The sequence below is a fragment of the Xiphophorus hellerii genome, chromosome 10 (genome assembly GCF_003331165.1).
Source record: "Xiphophorus hellerii strain 12219 chromosome 10, Xiphophorus_hellerii-4.1, whole genome shotgun sequence".
NCBI classification, from domain to species: domain Eukaryota; kingdom Metazoa; phylum Chordata; class Actinopteri; order Cyprinodontiformes; family Poeciliidae; genus Xiphophorus; species Xiphophorus hellerii.
In genome coordinates, this window is record NC_045681.1 from 12,868,520 (window position 1) to 12,886,099 (window position 17,580).

General features: G+C 37.0%; 1 protein-coding gene across 6 annotated transcripts in view; it reads left to right on the forward strand.

Annotated features, from left to right (window-relative positions):
- The window catches only part of sdk2b (sidekick cell adhesion molecule 2b), a 316,443-nt gene that overhangs the window by 84,728 nt on the left and 214,135 nt on the right, over nt 1–17,580 (forward strand). The gene's annotated exons all lie outside the window — the stretch shown is intronic.

Sequence of the window (17,580 nt, forward strand, 5' to 3'; positions counted from 1 at the left end):
CACAACGATGAGTAATGGCAGGAGGGACAGAGAGGAGAGGGAGATTGATGTCTGGATGGAGAGTAGAGAGAGGGGGAGAGCAGAGAGCGGTCACTGTTTCTGACACGGTGGAGCTTCTGTACGCACAAGGGTGCTCAGATGAAACCATCCACAGCCACCAGAGTCCGGCTTAGAGACTCGCACATTCAAACACACATGGATGAAGCTCTATAGACAGTACAAGCCAGTGATGGCCAGGGCTGTAGCATGTGTGACAGGCTGTGATATCATTCTGTCACACTGCAATGCACCAGGATGTGATAGTGAGGAGCAACAATGAGGCACTTCTGCTCAAATCCTATTCCCATGAACGGGGAGAAGGGATATAAGTTATACTCCTGCATACTTGGGGAGAACTTGGGTAATTTTTTATTTCTGTTACTAGGAAGTAGGGATGAGCGGATCTAAGATTTCACAATATAAACATGGTAAAACCATTTTCATATTGACCCCCACACACAAAAAGTTAAAACTGTATCTTGATTGAAATAACTGGAATCTGATTGGTTAGAAACTCAAGTTAAAATGTTTTTTCCACTGTCTGAACACACTATAGATTTACTGTTGTTATTATCCTTATCCTTACCTCTGTCTGTCTGAAATATTATTGGACAAAGATTTGGACATGCTGGGAGCCCTTTGGGAAATCTCCATGTTATGGTAGGGATTTACATTGTTTTGGGATTAAACATAGAAACTGAAGTTTTATAAATTATATTGCATCTTTGTTTAAAACCCTGTATAGCAGTGACCCGATTTCTTTTCTTTTAAAATGTAAAATGTCAAAAAAAATCTGATTTAGTATTTTCCTGAAAATCTATTCAATATAAACCATTTTTTATTTATTTTTATTTATTTTTTCTCAACCAATAGTCCTTTAAGCGCACTTGTGAAACTAGCACACAGAGAAATGTGAATATTGGATTTATACAGGGTGCTTTTGGCTGTGAAGTATATAAAAAATGAAAAATTTAAGTGCAGCATGCTCATTTGAGTGCTTTCCCCTAAAGGCAGGCAAGATTTTAAAGTACTGTACATCACGTGATTTCCATGAACCCAAAAAATAGGCAAAGAGAATTTTTCCTCTAAATTAGGTGAAAAAGCAAACCGTTAGAAACTGCATTTTTTTTGCTAAGCATTACAGAATTATTCTCTTCCTTTGTATCTTCTTAAATGATTGACACACTACTCCACAGCATCTCAAAGACAGAGCTATAGCTAATAATTGTGCCAGGGTGGCAATATATAAGCAACTGCTGAGATGAGCATAATCTCTCAGTTGGTTTGAGTTTGTTTTGTTGGGTATGGCTAGGAGACACAGAGAGGCAGGCTGCAGTTCTTATTACGCATACAACTACGCACACCGGAGACTCCCAAGGCCCGACAGTGCAGGTATTGAACTGTAAGTAAATCATCTGGATTCCCCTGCGAATGTGTTGGTGTGAGATAGTGTCTCTCTGTTTGTCTATTCCTTCATGTGTGCCTTCTGCGCCTCTGTGGCGTCTCCGGAGTAGCCCTTGTTTGTGCGGGGATGTGTGTTCGCGAGAGCTGCAGAGACAAAGGGAGAAAATAAAAAAAAATAAAAAGTGTGTGTGTGTGTGTGTACAAGCGTGCTGCCTCATACATGTTTGATTGGAGGATTTGGTCTTCTCTTCATAAACAAGGCTCCTTCAGTCTGAGCAGGGCAACCGTTTGAGGATGCATAGGTAAGCCAGATTAATCGCCTGTTCAGCATTCAGAGTGCAAACTCTCTGGCACCCTGAACTGCCTCTCCACTCCTTACCTTTTTTTCTATTCACTTCAGTTAAATTCCGTTTTATTCAAATCAATTCATTTCAGTTGAATCATTTTATTCGTCTTTTCTTCCCCCACTCTCCTCCTCTCCTTTCTTGTTTTTTTATTGTTCTATTGTCATCTTTCATCTTCTTCTTTCCACTCGTCTACTCTGTTCCGCTGTCCACTCTCTAACTCACATCCATTCAATCCTTCTCAATCCAATTCTTCTCTTTCTCTGCTCCTATTTCCTCTCCCGCCTCCTCTCTTCTTTCCCGCTCTGCTCTAATGTAATAGTCATCCTTCTTATCTCCCTCTCTGTTGTGATTCCTTTCGTCTGCTGCCACACATGTAATATTCATGGAAGGCCATTAAAGAAACACACAGATACACATTTGCAAGTATGCAAAGACAGACCTCGCTCAGACAAGCATGAAATAAAGCAATTCAGAATACAAAACAATAATCCACAGGAAAAAAAGCATAATTAATCTGAATGTCTTTTCTTGCTGCTTGCCAAGTGACTCCCTGCAGCCTCAACTGTCCTGATCACCAACAGCATTTTTTTTTCTTAGCTGAGGCTTCCAAAAGACAAGGACCCATACACACGGTGTTAGTCAATTTTGCACTCTTGAAAAAGGGCTATAAAAACAAAGAAGAGTAAAAAGAAAAAAAAAAGAAAGAAACATTCTGAAGAATCATCTATTTTTCTCCTAATGTTAACTGCATCAATGTTACTATATTGCTCATATTGCCCATACCTGTTTCAAAGTATGCTCTAAAGATACACAAGTGGATACAACTATCTTCTGAGGGTGTAACTTTGTCTTGCAATATTAAAGTGTGACAATATTTCTGATTGAGGTGATGTATTCCTCATTTAGTGATTTTGTGGGACCACCTGTAGTGAGTTAGGAATTGAATAAAAACCCCTCTAGCAGTATTTGTATTAAATGGGAAAATCTATTAAATAGAGAAACAGGAACAGATTGGACATAAATGATTTCAGAGATGCCAAAAGAAACTAACAGCTGACCAGAATTGATAGCCTTTTTCTTCAACTTGGCCTGATTGGTGAGCTACCAGACAAAACCTTAAAATCCATTTATTTTTTCTTTTTGTACCAATTAGTAACATGTTGTCATGACAACAGCAGTATTCAGCTTGAAAGTTGTTACTGAGGGAGGAACACTCAGCTATTTACATCAAAGGGAGGTGTTAATTCCCTTTTAGACCTTTGATGCGAATTCACCTCAAACCCCCATACAACCAAGGTGATACCAGAAATGTTTGTTAATAGATAATCAATAAATACCAAGCATCATATTGGAAGGTCACTATCTCGTTGTGAAATTTACATGTAATTTAGCAAACTGGCATACAAACTGATTTATTCATTTTGCATATGATGTATTCAAATTAACAGTTTCTTTATGTTGAATATACAGGTACACCTAAAAAAATTAATATTGCATAAGTACAATATTTCTTACTTGTCATCTCAGAAAGTCAAATTCTATTAGATAAAATTACCACTTAATGTATAATATATTCTAAGCCTTTGTTTCTTGAAGTTTTCATGATTATGACTTGCACATAATTAAAATCCAAATTAAGCATCTCATAAAGATAGAATAATGTGAATAAGGTCATTATTGGAATATTAACTCAAAACACCTGCAAAGGTTTCCTGAGCGTTTAAAAGGGTCTCTCACTTTGGGTCAGTAGGATAGACAAACTGACTGCTGACTGGACAGATGTTCAGAAGATAGTCATCAACACTGTTCACAAGGAAGGTAATTCACAAAAGGTCATTGCTGAAGAAGCTGGATGTTCACAGCATTTTGCATCCAAGGATATTAACAGAAAACTGAAGAAGTAGTGTAGTAGGAAAAGGAAATGGTATATCAGCAACAGAGAGAACAGCTGCCTTGAGAGGATCATCAAGCAAAATCCTTTCTGGAGCTTCATAAGCAGCGGACCTAGGCCTGGAGTCGGTGCATCAAGAGCAATCAAACACAGACGAATACTAGACATAGGCCACAAATGTTGCATTTGCATAAGAGCAAGCAGCTTAATGTCAGACAATGATGCCATTGCTGTAACCACAACAGCTATGCGAGAATGCGGTAAAGGCAAAAAAAAAAATGCATTTAGTATGAGAGAGAAGACACCAGAAAGAAGTAATTAGGGAAAAACGGTTTAAGGAACATGAAGAAATGGAAGTAAGGAAGAAGGCAAATCCCAGTGGAAGAGATGGACAGTAAGAAGAGGAAGACATGAAGAGTGAACGAAGGCCGATTAGGGAAATGAATCTCCAGACATGGACACACCAAAGTCAAATGAGAGGGAAAAAGTGGTATGAAGAGTTCAAAGTAAGCTGGTTTAGTACAACTTGAAAGTTTATTGCTATCACTTGCTGATATTTCACAGTTACTAAAGTAATTGCTTAAGTTTGGAAACTAAAAGAGAGGACACTGAGGCAACTGTACGACTTTATTTTGAGATAAAACTCAAAGTGAATAAATACACAATCTCCACAACAGAACTAAGAGAGAAGAGAAACACCACTATGTTCTGCTCACTGTTAGAGTCTGATATTCTAAAGGGGCGTAGAATGTCTGAGATTCATGTGATGTTTTTTTGCCATGAAAATAAAACTTTTTAATGAGCGACAAAGTCCAAAATAGTGGGCACAAGACTAGTAATTGCATGATGTCTAGGTTTTACCTACCTTGGAGAAGTCTGGCCTTTGACAACCAACAATTTGCAGTAATTTCCTATAATCTATTTGAATGAATTACCTGTACTTTATCAAGTTGAAAGGACCCCAAATTGATTCACACTACATTCAGTCATTCAGCCATTCATGCACACACTCACACTCTGATAGTGTGCAGTTACTGCATTGTATCCACAGCTGCCCTGGGGAAGTCTTATAGAAGCAGGCACCAGTGCCTCCGGGCCCTCTGACCACCAGCAGGCAAGACAGGTGAAGTGTCTTGCCCAAGGACACAATGACTAAGACAGACAAGGCAGGGGCTTAAACCACCAGTTCCAAAAAAACCCCCTACCTCTTGAGCCACCCTGAAAACAAGGCATATTAAATCTATAGAATAAAGCATACCGATAAATGTATTTAACAGAGGTCTTCACATCCAGGCCTTGAGGGATGGTGTCCGGCAACTTTTAAATGTCTCCTTGGTTCAACACGCCTGAATCAAATGGCTGATTCAGTATGCAGTCAAGTTCTCCAGAGTCCTGGTAATGATCTATTTATTGAACTCATCTGTGTTGAAGCAGAGCCACATCTAAAGGTTGCAGGATACTTTTCCTCGAGGCATGGACTTGAAGACACTTAATATTTAAAAAATATTCACATAATAAAAGAAATGTTATTTATATTCATTGCTTATGAATTACTTAATTAAAAAAGTACTTGATACTTTTTTGGTATCAAATGGTTGCAATGGTTAAGTCAATACAAAATGTGTTGCTCAAAGACAACTTGTCCAAAGACCAACTTAGGTTTGGAAGTGGAGTTGACATCGTGGAGTTTGTACCATGAGAACTAAATAGATTGCTTAAAGGTTCAAAATGGAAGTAGGTTTGGACAAAAAAAAGCAATGGGTAAAGTTGTCATTGTTGATGTCAAACAAATTGTTTTGTACTCCAAAGTAGGTTGATAAATGCCAATAGCTGGAGATGGCAAAATTTTGTTTACTCAATAGGAACTGGATGACTTATTTATGTGAACAAACTGAAAGTAGGTTGGGAGGAACTGGCAACAGTCACAGCTGGCTTGGAGTTTAAACAGTGGATATGAAATAGGCTGTGTATGGGCAGAGATGCAGACTGTCCATTCTGTCTGGACAGTCTGCATTGTTAGAAAATTGGCAGAAAATAATCTGCCAATTATTTTCCAGATTGTGAAAATAAATGGGAGTGAATTAGTTTCAATGTGCAGTTATTTTTCATAATGTAACCCATATAAATGGTACCAGTTCCTATGTGAAAACAAACAAAGACTAAGATAGAAACTTAACATTTTAGTTTTGCTGGTCCTGGTCACTGTAAGAACATCCGGATTTAATGAATGTAAAACTCTTTTAATCCATCACAGCAGACAGCCAACAGATGCTCATGTAACCCATGTTATTTTAGCGAATATGAATTATAGCCTGTAATACACTATATTGCCAATAGGTGGCAGTAAATAGCTTCAAAGTAGTCTAAAGCTACAGTGATATGCTACAGGATATGAGCTAGAACAACCAGAAGAAGAAGAAAAAAAAAACGTTTTGTGGTCACAAAACTGACAAAACTCGGTTTTCTTTTCTATATTTTTCAAGAATTAGTTTTCATCTATGGGTAATTTTTGATTCCTGTGTATCTGGATCCGGAAGAAGTTTTTTTTTTTTAGATTTAATTTCTTTCTTTTTCTTGCTGCGAATCTCCGGTGAGTTCTGTGCTATAATTAGCTTCGTTAGCTATCGATTAGCCACAAGCTAATATTTTGCTGTTATGTAATAAAAGTTATATTGCAATTTAATGTTATAGTTTCAATGTTAAAAGGAAAAAAAAACAATCGGAGATACTTGTTTATGGGTAAGAATGCATGTTCTACATGTCTACATAATGTTTTGTATGTGAATTAGCAATGCTTATTATGGCTAACTCACAAAGGCTATTCTGCTAATATTGCGCCTTTTCTTGTCGAAATGCTGATACTGATTAAGTATTTAGTGACAGTGAGTTATTTATTCCACTGTATGGAAATTAAGAGTGCTAGAAAAAAAGATATTGATGTCAATTCAGTGAGTATTATTTTGTGATGTTTTGTTGAACTAAAACAAACAAAAGTTATTTATCACAGCTGGAAATAATTTTATCTACACGGAGTGAAGAGATAAAATTTCACTGAAGTGACTTAGAATCACATATGACACTATAGTGAAAGATGTTTCTGCTGCATGCAGGTTGTTGTTTTTTTTTGTGATGAGAGACAACGCATGAAGAACGGCGAGCCAGGATCCACAAGAGCGGATTCACATTGTGTCCACTACGATGCCAAAGAAGGACCTTCTTCTGTTCCACTAGATCGGTGGGATTGCACATATTAATACTACCTGGGTAGCTACAATATAACATTCAGATCTGAATACTGAACTGAAAACAAATCAAAGGAAAAGAAACTCTTGAACTTGACTGACTTGACTTAGGACTACAAAAATAAAACAGTGACTATTTTGTTCTGTTCGTGTTATTGTCAAAATGTGTAATAAATATGTTGTTTTGTTCAACATATTGTTTCCCTTGCTCCCCCTGAGTTGAACCTAGTTCTGATATGCTATTTGATTATAAGGCTTCATAGTCACTGATCCCCTTGTCGCAGGTGACTTACCAGGTTAGTAGATCCTACACTCAGTTTGGCAGATGGGACAGGACTGCATTTATTTAAGATACTTGATTTTGATTTAATTGGTCAAACTCTGTACTTGTCTGAACCAACACAGGAAAAACAATAAAAAGTAATTATCAGACATGCTGTACAACTTAAGTGTAATCATGGTAGAATAAGATGAACACTGTATGTGCTCTGTATATAGAGAGAGCTGTATCAAACCATAGCAATGGAGAGTTCAGTGGAAGGAGAAATTATGGCAAAAAACACACAAGCAACAGGAATAGTACCAGATTATCAACAAAAAACACTGACTACAACCATTGCATCCCTTGTAATGAGGAACTCAAGAACCAGAGACAAATATCTTCCCTGCTGGGCTGTTGTTTTTTTGAGTTGCGTGTTCAGAACATGTTATGGTAAATGGTACATGGCCTGTGCTTTTATGATGTTTATCTAGCCTACATGATCCCAAAGCGCTTTTCACTAAATTCAGTCATTTGCCCATTCTGATCACCACCAGTAGGCAAGGCGGGTGAAGTGTCTGAGACAGACAGAGCACCGGCTCAAACTGCCAATCCAGTGGTTACAGCATATGGAGACATAAAATTTATTTATTTTTCAGACATTTAGGTCTCATGAAAAGATAATTTCTTTAAAGATCATTGATTGAAATGTATTAATATGCATGTAAATAGACAACATACAACAGTTTCATAGTAATTTACAGTATCAAAAGCTCTGTATTTTTAAATAAAAAAAAGTATTAATTTGAATGTCACCTGAAGGCCTTTTAAACAGTCTTAAAAAGTGAACTGTCTGCATCTGTGTATGCACAAAAACTGTTTGTTTAAGATCAATTTGGGTGTTTATTATTGCAACAGGTTTAAAGTTTTTATCTTAGGTTAAAGGGTAAACCTGCCATTAATAAAGAGGATTTTTTTTTCCTCTTCTGATCTATGGTTTCTAAATAAATGGTCCATATGTTTACTTGTAGTAAACATACAAAGAGTAAACAAGCTTTCAAATAACTAGAGTTCTGTTTTCGCAAAAAATTGGATGCATTTTCATGTTTATTTTGAGCAAGTTCTTTACAACTCTAAGCTTTTACTTTTGTATGAGGACTGTAGGAAGCAATTTTACATCACATTGATTGATAATAAAACAGATTGTATTGAAATGTTTCTGGGCTATAAACGTTCTACATTGTGAAAAATGGGTCATCTCACATTTGAAAAACAATGTTTCAAAATTTAATAGTTTTATGCTTTATTGTGTCAACAAGCACAATAGAAGATGATTGTATTAAATAATTGACTATGATATTTATTAATGAATATAACCTCTAACTTTGTTCGTGAAGCTCTTCAGTGCTGTGATTGAGTCCATAATTAACCTGAAATTGATTCTTATGGTCTTTGTTGCTCAATTTATGTTAATAGTGACCCTCTTCTCTGTTTGGTTGCTGACTCATTTATTTTTGGAACTGAAGTGCAAAACTGAGATGTGGCTTTTATGGCACCAATGTGCAATGACACGGATAAAACACTTCACATACTGCCGCTGAATGACAAAACCTTAATTATTTGGATACTTCAGCGTTGATTAGCGTGATGTAAGTGACCTACTTTAAAGCGAGAGCTCTTATTAGGCCGGGTGAAATGCAACCTTGCTTGTAGTAGTGCGAGTATGTAAATGGTGCGAGTGGTTATCAAATCTAGCTCAATTTTCTCCTCCATGTGCAACCAAACGTTTGCTATTATACTGTGCTGCTTCTGTTTTTCTGACATAGATCTTCACATCTGTGTTTGATGTGGTGAACATCTGGATGAAAGGAGCCTGTCACTGTTGACTGGATCCCTCCCAATGGAGAATTTTCCACAGTCACTATGCTAGTCTTATGCAAATTCTAGCACTAGTGTAGTCACTGGGATTCTGCAGTGTGGCTGGAGGAGATAGGAGCAGATAGGTGGGCAAGAAACATTCAACTCAGGTTGTCCTTACTTTGAAAGTTATAAAAAACTAGCAGAGAGGCTGAGTGGTTTTGAGTGATAGCAGGCTTAATGTGAAACTTTTAACTCATCTTTGAAATTGGGTGGATGCTGCTAAGCTAACCATTTATATCCAATGTACCTTGAAACCTTTGTGTGTGCTCACCTCTGTTTTTTGACTGTCATTGGTTGCCAGTGCCCTTTTGTTTGTATTTATATAATCTGTAGGTTTTTAAGTCTAGTCAAGTTTTATTGTAAAGCACATCTCAGCATACGAAAACATACGAAAAAAGCAGTAGACATTAGATTTTGTCAACGCTATCATCAAAATCATCAAACAAATATACATCACGTATTTCAATGTTACAGATTCGACTTATTTTGTGTGGTCATCTGGGATTTTCTGGTAAAGTCTGCATAGGTATGGACAAAGAAAAGACCATAGATAAATATTCTTGCTTCTTTTCTTTCCTCCTACCTTCAAGTTTTTTATAGGTTTCATATCTTGTATATCAAGTGGGTTTTTTTTGTTTTGTTTTTATAATTTTTGCCCCATTTTCTTCTTTAAAACTGGGTAAACTTTGGAATATTAACATAAAAAATGTTCAGGACCACTAAGTGTTGTCAACTCCAAAGCAAAGCACTTTTAGCAGCCACCTTTTCCGTCTTACCTTCCTGACACTAAGTTGGTTAAATGCAATTCATTTACTAATATCTTATAGCATGCCTTTATTGTCACCAGTGGGAGAATTGTAGATTAGGACCCTTTCAAAGCTTGTAATTTCCTCAGGCTTTTCTCCTTTTAAAACTCCCCACTCGCAACCACTTCTCACACACTCCGTGCCACGAACGACAGGACGAGCTTTAGGTGGCTTATGTAACAGTCCATTAGGTTTACCTTAGAAATGGCCCGGTACTGCCTGAGAGGCTGCCGCAGACACCTAGAGATAAGTAATGTCAAAAACAGACAGCTATACAGATGAGGCCTCTTACATCTTTTATGGAACATTAGACTGAGTGAAGAGATGACCTAATTTGAATTGATTTGGTGTATATTTGTGCTCAGGAGAGCAGATACAGAAACACGCAGGCACAAAAGGAACAGAAATTACACACAAACACTGAGAGCACACCCCTACACATATCACGCACACACAAACACACTCCAGATCACACATAATCTAGGTCTGTTGTTGCTTGTAGACTTCCCAGCTGTACTTGCATATCTTTGGCAAAATCTTAGATATTTTCAGCTGAATAAGCTACAACTTGATTACACTCTGCCCCCCTCCCTTGGTTTGTATTAATGAGGCTGTTCTGTCTTGCTGAAATCGCCCTCCATATTGTTGTTTTGCAGTTCACAGTCCAGCGAGCAACTGGCCTGCAGATGTAATTGTTTTAATTTGCTAACTGTATGCTCAGTCAATTAGGACGGATTCTGTTTCATTTCCTCGGCGCTGTGCAGAAATAGTGATGCTGACAACTTCTTACACGCTCACACAGACCGGAGGAATTAGTCTTGTAGTTGTTCGGTTTGTGCTGTTAATCGGGATGACAAGCTATGCTCATCTCCAAGTTTAGGTTCTTTCTTTTCATCTGTATTTTCTGCTTTCTTGGTATCTCAAGGTTTTTGGTTTTTTTTTGCTTACGTTCTGCTTAATTAAAGTACTCCAGCACTGGCTTTTGGCAGTGGGTTGTTTATCACTGCAGCATGGATTATTTTACTTTTCAGGGCTCACATGCTGTGGTCATGATCTTTAATCCTTTATAATTTGAAAAGCAGTTTATGTTTTTGTGCTACTTTTACCATGGATGGAAAACTGTTTTTACTTGTGCCAACCTTAAACCAACTTTGGAATCTGACTGTGACATAGTGTGAACCATATACACTACAGCTGAAGGAGAGGGGAGGAAGACATGCGGTAAACGTCGTCGGGTCCGGGAGTCGAACCCGCGACAGCCGCGTCGAGGCTACGTTTTGCCTGAATGTGGGTCGCGCTAACCCCTCCGCCACCACGGCACACATGGTCATTTTTTTTCAATGTCAAATGCATCCAAAAGTATACAAGAAATAAATGGGCTTGTAACGTCTACCCATACTGCTATTGTTGACAGATCAAGGTAGGACGTACCGGATTGCAGAAGAAATATTCCTAGAAAATTAGGCTTTATATCCAGAAACTTTATATGGATTACAGTTTACTTGGATATTGTAATAAAGGAAAATTGTAATGATATTGAATAAGTTGAAAAGGATGGAATGGGAGATGGATAGACAGATTGGGGCTTTGTCTGCAGTAATGTACACACTCAGAATTTACTGAATGGATTGTATATCAAACATCTTAGGAACCCCCCCGCACTCCCCTCAAAATGAGCTTGGGTTTCCCTTGTTGGACCTGTTATCACCACAACCTGATCGTAGATAATAGGAACTCAGAGAATGGATATCACTTAACACAAAAATGTACTAATGCCTTTTTAAACAAGTGGTGCTGGAAAATGCTTCACAATTCTTACCAGTTCTTTGTTCATTAGCTCAAAGAGCAAGATTTATTAAATAGTTTCATTTGGGGTGGGGCATTATGTATTTTCCAAAACAAAGTGCCATTTTATTGCACAATCAAGTTCTACCGTTACCTTCAGTTCTTACAAAAATGCTGCATAAATCAAAAATAACTTAAAAGAAAACTGACTTTTAGGTGAAGTCTTGAAATTGGCCTCTCTCTTTAAAGGGCAATTAATCCCCAACTCAACTGTTTTTTTGTTTTTTTTTGCTGAATAGCTGACTAAGCAGGTTAATTAGGTTAATCATGTTTATGTTTCTGAACAAATTTTTAAATTTGCATGTAAATTTATTGAGTTTTGCATTATTTTACGTAAATCCCTGCTAGTTGTTGCCTACTTCAGTAGAACGTCTTTGATTAATGTGCACTGTTCTAATCAAATAAACAAATTAAAATAGGTATTTTCTTCATTATCATTTTGCAATTTACAACATATGGCTTTCCTCTTCTAACAACCCTGAAACAATGGAGATGCTTGTTTCATTTTCTAGCTGGATTTTTCACCTGCCTACCCTTCCTAAAGGATTAACACCTGTTTTAATGTCTGCTTCAGTGGTGTGTTTCAGTGGTATTCTGTTTAAATGGTATGCTCATTGTGTCAGTGATAAAAGCTGTCTTATCTTTGCACTGTGGTCTCACTGCCGTTCTTTAAAAGCCATATGATGTGCAGTTTAAATCTGGAGTGATCTCATTCTTTAGGAAGTTTGCATATTTTCCCTGTGCTTGTATGGGTATTCAGAATCTCAGCAGAATCCAAAAACCTGTCTGGATAAATGTACAATCCTTTAAAACATGGGTGTGGGAAGTTGTAGTTGTCTCAGCATCCATTAACTGGGAAGAAGAATAAGTGTTTGTACTGACATCATTGATATCAAAGATGAACAGAAAAAAGGAGGAATGGGAGATTTCTAAAATTATTTAATATGTAAACTGGCTCTGCTGGCAACTTCTTGGCATTTGGTTGTTTTGCATTTTACATTGATCTTGGTGATAATTGATAGCACTTGTCTTCTAACTAAACTCCCACTTTGGTATGAAACTGGGAATAGTCAGCCAGTCAGTCACACAGAGGGCTTATTTTAAATTGCAGAGTCCATAAAAAGTGTCAGTGAAAATCAAAAAAGACTCCATAGAGATGCAGACTTTCATCTCTGTCACTACGACTCGATTTGGCCTGTAAATGTTTGACATTTTGTCAGCAGAATATGGGGGATGTCTTGTATGGTAAATTTTCACTGAGACTCTTGTGTGTGGAGCAAGGCTTCTGCAAGAGTAAGTTTTGAATGAGGTCACAATAAATAAAAAAAAACAACACAACCAACTTGAGTGAACGTGGGTTTGATAGTGCTGAAAGTTGCAGGACGAGTAGGCAAGGCTGAAAACACACTATTGTTCTGGTATAAAACAAGGGATAATATTTCAGTTTTATCGATTATGTCAGATTCATTTGGGGCTGTGTGAGGTGTAATCGTTTTACTGAAATTACTTTGCGGCTGCATACTTGGAAACCACATCAATTCTAGAGCTTTGTTCTCTTTTTTCTTGCTTCCTTCTTTACCTTCTCTTTTAAAACTCTCTCCTCTCCTTCCTTGTCTTCCAGCGCATCACCCTGTCTTTTTATAGTTGACTGATCTTATTATTGAATTATGTTGGCGTTTCAGCTTCGGTTCGGGGGGGAAAAAAAGCAGTCTTTAGAAGTCTTGTGGTGAAAATAGAGAGAGGTGGCAGAACGCCCTGTCATTTGGTGTTAACTGCGGGAGTCTGTGCAGGTGTGTGTTTGCCTGCTGATGAACGATCTATAATTACAAATGAACTGATGAATGCAGATGCAAATTCTTCATGAAATGCACACCACCGTTTAGAAGAATTTATGCTGAGCTGCTCTCCTCCCTCTACTAACGCAGAAAGACAAGCGAAAAAAAACAAACGAGCACAATATCCACCGCATGACATACAGAAAGGGGATGCTGGTTTGAAAATTCTTAAATTTCTCTCCAGCATGTGACAGTGCTCTAAAGTGTGTGTTCTTGGATATAGATACAGTGCTGTGCATACCCCTTGAGTTTTCTACATTTTTAAGTTGCGCAATATTTTCTAGAAGGATATCTATCCAAAATAAAGAATACAATTACAATTTGCTGCAAGTCTTTAACAGCATTTCAGATCACCATAAAGATAAACATAAATGTTTCTATCATTGTTTGGAAAATATCTCAGTCAAATTTGCTGAAACCCATCAATGGACATCAGTTTTCAAGTCTCTGGTCTTGTTTGATTTGATGTTTTGCCTCATCAGCATGCATTAGGTATAACCCACTGTAACTCTGCCTTTAAATCTAAGTTAATTTTGCTGCTATAAGTGATATTCTGCCACTGTCCCAAGTCTTTTGCAGGGTCTAATTGCTTTTCCTCCAGGATTCCACTGCTTTTATAATAGCTCCATTCAGCATTTTCATAAACTCTGACCAACTTCCTTCTGCCTGCTAAAAAAGGACCATAACTGCTTGATTCTGCCACCACCATGTTTGATGGTGAGAAAGCAGACACTGCTTTCTGTTGTATTGGCATTCCTTTCCATGTGGGGCAAAACATTGGTCTCATCTTACCAGAGCACTGTCTTTCACGCTTGTTGTCTCTAATAGCTCATGAAAGCTCTACACAGAATGTCTGTATAACTTTATTTTAGCTATTTCTTTTGTCCTTTTTTGTTTTGCACCTCAAGCACATTTTTAGCAGTTTGTCAATTTCTTTGTTTTGTAGATAGCTTAAGACAGAAAGCATATAGAATTTCTGCTTTGTTATTGTTCCTTTTCAATTTATGGAAACAGATAAAAAAAAAAGTCCACATCAGGTTAGCATAAACTGCTGCAGACGTAACTAAAGAAACTGGCATGTTGATCATACTTTGAATATGAATAGCCTTCCTTTAATGCAGGTCCAATTTGACACACCTTTATCAAAGAACAATCTTTTTTTTTTATTTTTTAGCACTGAAACATTTTATGTCTGTGAAAAGCGCTTTATAAATAAACCTTACTTACTTAGAAAAAATTGTCTACTAAAATCTGAGTCTCAGGAAAGTTATTTAATTATCATGTCTACAAATAGTAACTTTCTCCAAAGCCACATGTATTTCTTTTTCTGAGGTTTACTTTTTTAATAAGGGTTTTTGTAATTTGCTAAGGTAACAATATATCTGTGAATGCTGCTTGTATTTGATGCTTTAGAATAACTCTTCCTATTCTACAATTATAACTGGCAATAACATAAAGACCACCATAACAACTTACTGTGCTTTTAAGGAGATTGCTAATTTATGTGCAAATGGTGAGTCAGCCATATACAACATTGGTTGTATATGGTTGCACTTCAGCAGTTGTCATTCCCCTCTAAACTTGTCTCTTTTACTGAGAATCTCCTGAAATTTTGTCATAAAAGACTTCTACATTCCCACCCAATTATGTTTTTTTTTTTTTTTTTTCACTGAAGGGACAGTATCTGCTTTTACCTGCAATATTATGCACAACAACTTTGTAGAAATGCTGTGAGAGAGACTGAAGTAGGAGATCAAAACCAGGTTTCCAAAGCTGAGGGTCATTTGAAGGAGTCTTTCTTGCCAGTGACAGAAACTTCAAACAATGGAAAACAGAAAAAAAAAAATTAATAAAAATGACTTGCTGGATAAGGAGTCATGGCCTTCCATGACTTCTGGTGGTTCCCAAATTGGTAAATGGCCTGTACTTATATAGTGCTTCATCAAGTCCAGAGGACCCCAAAGCGCTTCATACTGCATTCAGTCATTCACCCATTCACACACATATTCACATGTTGGTGGTGGCAAGCTACTGAATTGTAGCCACAGCTGCCCTGGGACAGTCTGATAGAGACGAGACTCCCATGCACTGGCACCCTATATACTTGTATCAAATTTATGACTCATTACCAGATTTCTGCAGCTGTGTTGGAGAAGGGTTGCATCTAAAAATTGAAAGACAGTACCTCTCAAGGACTGAACTTGAGCACACTTGGTCTAAATTATCCTTTTACCCTTGATCAGAAAGTGAATTTTTGCACAACAGATTAACATTTTATTTCTGTTTGGCAGTGTCAGGATGATTTTCCATGACCAGGCCTTTCTAATCATGGTTCTCTTTAGTGGTTCAGTTAGACACTTGCAGAACAGCTTAACTCTCCTGTTATGTTCGTTTCTGAGGTACTAACTAACTTAGAAAAGTAAGTACCTCAGATTGAACCCATTGAACACTCCTGTAGAGTGTTTAATCATGTAATAGTGTGAGAAACCTAAGAAAATAATCTAAAACATTTTTGTATCTGATTATTAACTCAAATACTAACCATTTCAATCACTATTTGTGCAATATTGTTTTTTTTAATTTCTCACAAATAAACGATCGATGATGACAATTTACTCATTTGGACATAAAAAAATGTAAATTAATTTTTTTTATGTAAATTACATTTTTTTATGTCCACTGAAAAACCTACACACAAAAAAACAATAATTATCCTTGAAATTTATATTTTGTAAAAAAAAAAAAAAAAAATTATATTACATTTTGATTTTTTTTGTTTTCAAGGGGTGATCTTTATAATTGAACTGGAGACATGTATTATGTTCTTGGTCAAATTGACCCACTGACCAAAATCAAGATAAATGAGTCATGCAGAGAGTATTTATGTTTCCCCTCCACTTCTGCTGAGTGTCCACTCGGTGTGGGTGGAGTTTGTCCATTGGAACAGAAAAGATTCCCGTCAAAAGTTGTATGAACACCTGCTTTCTCGCAGTTTCCTAGTAAAGAGAATAGCGAGAAAGTGGGCTTGTTTTTGTGGGCGTGTGCATGTATGTGTGTGGTGGGGTGTGTGTGTGGTGAAATGTCTCATAGTTGCAAGGAAACAAATTGAATTGGACTTTTTTAAAAATCCTTTTCACCCTTCAACTTGACTGCCGGGTCAAATTGACCCGAAAAGTATCTATGTAATATGTCGACGTAGAGGGGGTTGCAAATGTGTAAAATTAACCATTTTCAATGCATATGTAGAGTGCATCTATTAAGATAAATAGAAAAAGTTTCATGCAGAAAAAATACTTCCAACTATTTAAAAAAAAAGTAAACTTTAAAACGGGTCAATTTGACCCATAACATAACAGGAGGGTTAAAGCTCGAGAGACAGAGAGAGAGAGAGAGAGAAACCTTTGACCCGTAACAAAGTAAAATTACTGTTAACATACAGTATGTCGCCATAGTTGCAGTGTATTTTACATAAATAGGTTAAATATTGTCAGTCTTGTGTGCTTAATGCTCAAACAGCCAGGGCATAATCTACCTGGAGCCCACATGCATTTCTGGAGTGGGACTGTACGTTGTTCATTAAAATGTTCATTGGTTATTTTGTGCGATTTTATTTGTGAAAATAAACCCACCAACTTGTCTTGTATTTTTGCTTTGAGTTTAACATATTTTTTAAACGTTTCTTCTCTTGAATATATTTTCTACCACAAAACAGTCAAATAAGGCAACTTCTAAAACCGCTACTTCTGATGTCAAGCAGAGACAGTGACTTCAAATGAAGCAATATTGAGTTGAGCTGAACGAGAACAGTGGTGCTCTTTTTTTTCTTTTCCAAATGCCAAAAGCGGCTTTTGTATCAGCTCCCCCGAAAACAGAGAAAACACAAACCCTCTCTTTGTGTTCATGAAAGTAAAGTCCTCTTCTGTTAAGAGTTTGTGGGACATGGTGGACATAAAGCGCTATAATAAAAATGGGATCAATAAAGCCAGATTGCC